The sequence below is a fragment of the Loxodonta africana genome, chromosome 1 (assembly GCF_030014295.1).
Source record: "Loxodonta africana isolate mLoxAfr1 chromosome 1, mLoxAfr1.hap2, whole genome shotgun sequence".
Classification (NCBI taxonomy): Eukaryota; Metazoa; Chordata; class Mammalia; order Proboscidea; family Elephantidae; genus Loxodonta; species Loxodonta africana.
Window position 1 is genome coordinate 82,088,493 of NC_087342.1, and position 8,700 is coordinate 82,097,192.

Sequence of the window (8,700 nt, forward strand, 5' to 3'; positions counted from 1 at the left end):
TGTAGGACAGAGAAGAACGGACCCTAGAGGGGAACCAACGAGTGGCTAGAGGATTGCAACTGCAGTATAGAAACCTAAAAGTTATGCTCAAGAAAACATACATAAGCTGGTCTGCGAGCTCAGTAGGTACAGCATCAGACTTTTAATCTCAGGGTACAGGATTCAAGTCCCTTTTCAGGGGATTTTATTTACTCTTCATTATTTTTCTTACATAGAAGCCCTTCATTTTACCCTAAGTACTCCTCTTAAAAGCTCTGTTTCTTCACTCCTCTCTTTTCACTCTTTACTCTACAGGAATTTGAAGAAAAGCAGAATTGAAAAAGAAATAGTAGCCATTCCTAACTCTGTGTTTAAGTCTTTAATTCAGATCTGTAGATAAACATCAGCCTGAGACCTGAAGAACTAGATGGTGCCCAGCTACAACCGATGACTTTCCTGACAAGGAAAACAACAGAGAATCCCTGAAGGAGCAGGAGGGAAGTGGGATGCAGACCTCAAATTCTCCTAAAAAGACCAGACTTAATGGTCTGACGGAGACTAGAAGGACCCCGGGGGTCACGGTCCTTCTGTTAGCCCAACACAAGAACCATTCCCAAAGCCAACTTTCCAGACAGGGATTGGACTGGAGTATAAGATAGAAAATGATACTGGTGAGGAGTGAGCTTCTTGGATCAAGTAGACACATGAGACTATGTGGGCAGCTCCTGTCTGGAGGGAAGATGAGAAGGCAGAGGGCGACAGAACCTGGCTGAATAGACAGGGATATACATGGTAGAGAGAAGGAGTGTGCTGTCTCATTAGGGGAGAGCGACTAGGAGTATATAGCAAGATGTATATAAATTTTTGTATGAGAGACTGACTTGATTTGTAAGCTTTCATTTAAAGCAAAATAAAATTTTTTTTTTAATTTGTAGAAAAGCCAAAGCAAGCGCATATGTTTCTTATTTAGCCTTCCTTTGATTTTTTTTTTTTTTTTACTGCAAGAAAGGCTGGAAGCCTTTTCAATGATTTAAAAGCTGTCATGCAGCATGTAAAGGTGGTTGTGATGAACAATTTGGCGGAGTAGGGTTGGCTCAATTATATCAAAGTTAGGGCAAATTTAACTACCATTAAAGGGCAAAAGCAGTTGTCCTGAAGTCAGACTTTTGTAACGTGGGAACTGCCTGTATAAGTTGTCTACAAGGAACTCATTTCATATATGTAACTATATAGTCAGGTAGAAATCTAAGAGAATTTTTGAAAAGATATATCATGCAAACATTAATGAAAAGAAAACTCAATTGGCTATATTTACATCAAATAATGAAAGCTTCAGAAAAAAAGTGAATAAGGACAGAGATAGATACCACTTAATGATAAAAGGATCGATCCACCAAAAGGAACAGGAAGTCACCAACTTACAACAGGGTTCTGTTCTAACGATTCCTTCCTAAGTCGGTTCTGCTGTAAGTCAAATACCTCTTCTCTTCTTTTCAGTTTTCATTATTATTGCCTTTTATTATTAGTATCTTTATAAATCCAAGCTTCATTTGTCTTGGGAGGTTGGAAAAATTACATACAATCTTATAGATATGGTGACAGTAATAAATTACATACTATATTACGTATTACTAATGATAGGGGGAAAAAAGCAGTTGTGTGTTCCTTTGTAACACTAACACGAGGTAATTGGGACTACCTGAATAGCAATGTTAAATGTGTATGCACCAAATAACAGAGGTGAAAACTATGTGGAAAAAAAAACTGATTGAATCAAAAGGAGATGGAGGCAAATCCACAATTATCGTTGGAGACTTCGACACCTATCTCTAAATAATTGAAAAGCAACGAAACAGAAAATCAACAAACATATACAAGGACTAAAAAACGCCATCAGCCAACAGACCTAATCACATTTATATAAAACTTCACCAAACAAGAGCAGAATGCACATTCTTTCAACCCCCCAAGGAACATGTATCAAGATAGAGCATATACTCCTGGCCATCAAACAACATCAATGAATTTAAAAGAATTGAACCACACAGAGTGGGTTCTCTGACCACAATGGAATCAAACTAAAAATCAGTCACAGAAACATAAAGCATATTTTCCAAGTTGCAAACTAAGCCACACACTATAATACAATCTATAAGTCAAAGAGGAAGTCTCAAGAATATAAAAATAAAAACACAACGTGTCAAAATTTGTGGGACACCCTAAGGCAGTACTAAGAATTTTATAGCAATAAATGCATACAGAAGAAAAAAAGCCTCATATCAATTATCTACGCTCTATCTTCAAGAATCTAAAAATTAAAAAAAAGAGGGGTACAGAAGAGCAAAATAAACTCAAATCAAGCAGAACGAAGGAAATAGTAAAAATAAGAGCAGAAATAAATTAAATTCAAAGTAAACAAAATAAAGAAAATCAGTGAAACAACAAGTAGGTTCTCTGAAAAGATGAATAAAATTAACAGACCTCTAGGAAGACTGAAAACAAAAAAGGGGGGGACAACACAAAGTGTCAGAATCAGGAGTGAAAGAGGGGATATCATTATAGACTACAGACAAGGGAAGAACAGTAAGGAAATAGTATAATCAATGCTACACAGATGATTTTGACAGCATAATTGAAATGGACCAACTGATCAAGAAACTCAAACTGCCACTACTCGCTCAATATGAATCTGTATTTTGAATAGCACTATATTAAGGATATATGATTTAGGAATTTTAAAACACCTCCACCCAAAAGAAGAATCACCAGGTCCAGAAAGATTAATTAGGATATTCCAACAAATATTGAAAGAGTTAACACAAACTATGCACAATCGTTTCCAGAAAATAGAAGAGGAGGGAATACTTCCTAGTTCATTGTATGAAGCCAGTATTACTCTCCCCAAACTCTCCTTTCAATTTTTCCTACCGTGTTCTTAAAGTGCCTGGAGAGAACAAGTGGATAACAGGAAAGGGAGATAACACATGAAATGATCACATTACCTCTGTTGATAAAATCCTTCCTAAAATAAATAATTGACCCCAGGAACATGATCAACTTGAAGCGAATCAGACTTGGAAGCCAAGCAGTCTCTCTCCTGACTATCCGCTATGGATATTTTTCACGGAGAAGGAAATTGAGACGTAATGACATCCCAGAAGGCAGTGGTGGGAGCAAACATCAAATTCTGTGTCTTCCTAAAGATGCTTTGACTCAACAGAAATACATACAGAAATACAGGCATTTTTCAATCCATAAGGCATTAGAAAGTTAGCAGCAGTGCACTAGAAATTCCTGGAACTTTACTGGTTGTACAAAGCAGATGTGATAAGATTGACTGTGAAGGAACAGAGTCAGCTGCTGTTCTTCACAGAGGAAGTATTCAGCATACCTGTGACCCATTCACCCTTTATTTGTAGTAGTCCCCCACTAAGGCCAGGGTCCCAAGTCAATTCTCAAGTTAGTCGAATATCTTTTCTTTTTTTTTTTAGTTTTCCTTATTGTTGCCTTCTTTGTCAATATTTTAAAAAATTTGTTATTTATTTTGCATGCTTGGCACGAGAACCATAACATAACCAAGACTGTATGCAGAACATACTACTAACGACAAGATGTACACCCAAAAAAAAAACATGAGGGTCTTAAGTGTGGTTCATCGTAACTCAAATATGGCCTAAGTCGGAAACTACCTGTATCTATTTTCCGTTTTGATAGAAAAATCTTTCCCTGCTTCTCCACATGGGTCTACCTCTTTTTGATGTTAACTGAGGTTTCCAGGAAAAGTTTTATTTAAAGATTTAAAATAAGAAGGAAAATGGAGTGAGTGAGGAAATGCAGGAAAATTGATATTATGGAATATCAATTGGGAATGTGTTAGTTCTAGTTATGTCTTCTCCCTTTGTATTAGGAAAGCTTCTAATTCCCTGACAGTCTTCGTTACCTTGCCCAGAGTCCAAGCTTCTCACTCATCTAAAAAGACTCAGGGCATACAGCCGTCCATTTCTCATTTTTAGAAGGAGCACCGGTACAGAAATCCGTGGGCATTAAGGGGGCTTCTCTGCTTTTGCTCCATCCTTTGTCCCAGAAAACACAGTGCACTGAAGAAAACTTTCCGGGGGACCCTTCCCCCATCCCTTTTTCTGCCTGTCTGCCTCTTTAATGATAGTACAAATGGGAGCCAAGGTGAACCAACTGTTCATGTGCAGGCTTTTGTGTCTGGTGTTTCAAGTGATTCCGTTGGGATCCGGTTCTTCATTTCTTTTCTTTATTAACGTCTTCCTTGGGTTGTCACAGTCTCCTTAGGGGATGTAGAGGCTCACAGCCTGTGAATGGAAGAGCACTCAAGGGAATCCACCGGGTTATGTTTTTACTTTCTGTGTGTGCAAGAATGATATGGAAAATATTAGAAGGACTACATGTGTATTCCTTCAGGGGAAAAATTAAGTAAAACTGTTGCTGTTGAGTGGATTCCGACTCGTTGGAACAGTATTGGACACGATAAAACTGCTCCATAGTGTTTCCTAGAATCTGCCAGTTGCCCTTTGGTTGGTAGCCCAGTTCTCAACTAGTGGACGACCCGGGGGCTCTTTCTTTCCTGAAAGAATGACTTTAAACACTGTTTAACAGAGGAAAACTCTGGACGTGCTGGGGATCCATCCCTAAACCTCTTACATACAAAGCATGCGGTCTACCACTGAGCTGCGCCCTCCTTCCGGACAAGTTTTTGCTTAACTTTATTTACAGTTAGTTTTATTAGAATCCTAAAGCCTTGGAATGCAACTGTTACATTAAAAAAAAAAAAAAAGGATGATGATATTATGCAAATGTCAACAGAACTGCCGAAAACCGGGATTGAACCAGAGACCTTTAGATCTTCAGTCTAACGCTCTCCCAACTGAGCTATTTCGACTGCCGGGTGCGAGAGGGGCGGGGGGGGGGGGGACCAGTTTAGTTATACCCTAAAGTATTGTGTACAGGAAAGGTACGTTTCTAAATGCAAATCTCATGCAATATTATCTACTCACAAACCTGAAATTCTGTGAGGTCTGTTGCCGTCCACGTCTGAAAAGTGTTTTCCAATTTTTGAAGACTGTGGATGGGTTGGTAGAGGAGGAGTGCCAGGAACTGAAGGTAAAACAGGAAGAAGCTTCTCTGCTTGGTAACCTCAGGCTGTCCCATGCTCCAAACACTACTCAGAAAACTAAGGAAATTCCTAAAGAAATGATCGAAGCTGTTCTTTCTCTCCTCTTTCAGTCCTTCTTTTTCTGTGTTGTTCTTTAGTGACACTTTAATGGGGAACAGAGGGTTATTGAGCACATTAGTGTGAAGGGCTTCTTGTTCTGGAGTAGAAATGGGGAAACATTTAAAGGCAATCCATCAAACAATGTGTTTATTTCCATACGAATACGCAAAAAGTGTTTTCGAAAGGAGACAAGAACGGAAATGGTGGAAATTATAAAAAGCAGATGAGTTGCATGGTTTGCTGAGCGATTATTCTGGTTAATCATAAAAGGACTTTCATTGGAGGTTTTCAAACACCATGTTGTAGAAAACACTCCACACCACACACATACACCTAGCTGAATTAAAATCACAAGAGTACTGGTAAGTACATCTCTTACTCCATTTCCTTCTCTTTAGAACTTTATATAAAGTCATAAGGTGGTCATTTAATATCACATCAGATTCCTGAGGGAGATGCATGCAGCCAAAGGGCTATGGGTGGGTGTGAGGAGAGGGAGGGGAGAGAAGGATAAGGATACACAGATACATCTGAGTTACTTACATTTCCTAAAATAAACACTGGCCATTGGAGGTCAATTCAAGGGGCTTCTACTGCTTGCCAAACCAGAAACAAGGCACCAAGAAGGAACTCAAACTTTCAGTCTTCTGATTCAGAATCAGAGGCGTTGTCCATCAGGCCACTGGAGCAATACACTAAAGAAGTAGTCCAAACCTAAAAGTGAAAATGTTGTTAGGGAGCATTGGGTTTGTTTTCAAACTTTTCACTTTGCGAAAGGAAGAAAATTCAACCACATTCAAAACAGAAATCAAATAGCAGCTGAAACCCGTGAAGATCACAATTACTTAGAATTAATAAATTGTGAGATTATAAGAAATGGCATATTTCTTGAAGGGCACTCTCCTCTAGTCTCTGGTAATAATGGTGCATTTGGGTAGAGAAACATGAGCCAAGAACAGAACTCTGAAATAAAGGCTTGCAGATGACAGCGTGAGGAAAGGGAGAGCCATAGGTTGCTATACTCAGACCTTTCCTGTCTTAAAAATAAGGTGGCATTACTTGAGGGAGAAAGGTCTGGAAGCCTAAACAATAGTACACCTTGTCGGAAATGCCTGCATTTAATGCCAGGAAAATATTTTATTATAATCCATTCATAACATAGGCTTTAACAACTTGCTCCTCTACCAACAAGTAGAAGAATCATCCGATATGCAGGTGGCCCAGGGTTAAACCAAAAACCAAAAACCAAACCCACCGCCGACTAGTTGATTCTGACTCATAGCGACCCTATAGGACAGAGTAGAACTGCCCCCTAGAGTTTCCAAGGAGTCCTGGTGGATTTGAACTGCTGACCATTTGTTTGGCAGCCATAACACTTAACCACTACTCCACCCAGGGCTATGGATTCTAAATTGGTCCCTGGTGCACTGGTCCAATTGGCAGATCCCCAACAGATGCCTTATATATTCGTAGGGTAGGAGAGATGAGAAATACAAAGAAAAGCAATTACAAATTCTCTCAATTTCCACATAGTCTTCGATTCTTGGAATTGCCTCGATATTTGCAGAAATAAACAATACTCTTCTTCCATGACAGGCTTAGTCTTTCCTTCCCAGAGAGGTTAATCTTTTCTTCTCACCAAAAGTCTTCCCTTTTGTTTGTTCCCAGATTCCCTGTACATTATTTTCTCCAAGTGTAGGTTAAAACGAACGAACTATCTTGGATCATAGTCTAGGTAGTATGTTGTAATGTACATTTCTTCATCAAGATAATTATCCTTTTCCCTTGGATGTGGGCAGCAAACAGTGAATAAAGACAGAAAGAGGGAAGAGAAGAAGAAGGAAAAGGTGGAGGAGGGGGAGAAAAAAATGAGAAGAAGGAGAAGTGGCTCACATGTGGTAGGGAAGTGCTTCATGAAGAAAAGCAAACCTAGAGATGTAGAGGATTAAACTAAGGCTCCCTTGTTTACCCACCTTTATGGAATGTTCCCTTCATCTTCAAATTCTCTCTCTTTCAACTCCTTTCTCCTCTGCTTCCCAAGACTGCAAGGATGATGTATGAGACAGTGCAGAGGGATACAAAGAGTAGCATGAGTGTTGCTTCCAGAAAAATAGGTGCACATAGGGAAATGAGAAACTGGGATAAAATCACAACACTTGGCAAGTAATGAAGTCCTTCACGAGTATGGTCAGAAACCTGGCAGTGCTTTTCTAGGGAAAGCCATTCTGGTTCCAAAAATCTAAAGTAATACAAGGCAAAGAGAGAAAAAAGGAAATGATCTGAGAAATGGCAATGTCTCTTTCAAACAAAATCTTCTTGGCAATGAAGAGAATTCAAGAAAATCTATTTGAAAACACTCAATATGAAAGCAACTGGTCACATATAACCAAAAAAGCAAACCTCTTGTCATCAATTTCAACTCATAGAGAACCTAAAGGACAGAATAGAAGGGCCCCATAGGGTTTCCAAGCTGTGGCTGGTGGATTGGAACTTCCATAAATTAACCAAAAAAGACAGGCTCTGGAAAAAAACAACCACACACACACACACACAAAAACACACAGAAAAGGGACTGAGTAACTCAGCTGGTATAGCATTGGAGTTTTCATCTCAGTGTCCAGGGGTCAAGTCCCTGTTTAGGCAATCTTTATTTTACTCTAATTATTTCTCTTAGGCTGAAGCCCTTCATTTTGCCCTAGTTACTTCTGATAGAAGCTTTGCTTGTTCACTCCTCTCTCCCCTCTCTTTGCTCTACAGGAATATGAAGAGAATCATAATGGAAAAAGAAACGATAGTACTTTCCCTAGCCGCAGTCTGCTTTGTCCCACTCTAGGTAGAAATGCAAAGCTTTCAGTAATTCAGAGGAAAAAGATAGGGATGACAAAAAGCAGAGATAGCAAGGAGAAAGAAAAAGTCAGGATTCAGGGATATTTGGGATTTGGGGAGCTAGAAAATATGTAATGCCTTTCACTGAACACAGAAAGAGGTTTGTATAGTTCTGCTTGTACACTGATTGAAACACTGTTTACTTTTTGCCCCATGGAATGTTTACATGATGAATTTGCCAGCCCTAAGAGACAGCCTTGTGAAGTGCTTTTCTAAACACTGGAATACCTAAATCTGAAACTCTACGGTCTGCTGACCTGGAGATTTGGGTTTTTATGTGGTTTTTGGAGGAAAAGTGCCTATCAGTTGAATGGCAGTAAGGGTGGTGGTTGGAAACCTAATCAAAACTTCTGAACTCTAAAGGCAAAGCTAAACAAAAAGAGACCTTGAAAGGAGTGAGAGAAATGGCACCTTACTTTTTGGGAAAAAAAACAATTTGAATGAGAGTGGATATCTTATCAGAAACCACGGAGGCCAGAATGAAGAGGCACATTTTTCAAGTGCTGAAAGGCAAGAATTGTCAATCCAGAAAAAACAAAAAATTCTTTTGGAATGAAGGAGAAAGCAAGACATTCTCAGTCAGAGGAAAGTTA

The 8,700-nt window shown here is 39.2% G+C and overlaps 1 non-coding gene across 1 annotated transcript; it reads right to left on the minus strand.

Annotated features, from left to right (window-relative positions):
* Positions 1–4,815: 4,815 nt before the first annotated feature.
* Positions 4,816–4,888, minus strand: TRNAF-GAA (transfer RNA phenylalanine (anticodon GAA)). Its single transcript has one exon. It is a non-coding gene; the product is annotated as a tRNA-Phe (tRNA).
* Positions 4,889–8,700: the final 3,812 nt, after the last annotated feature.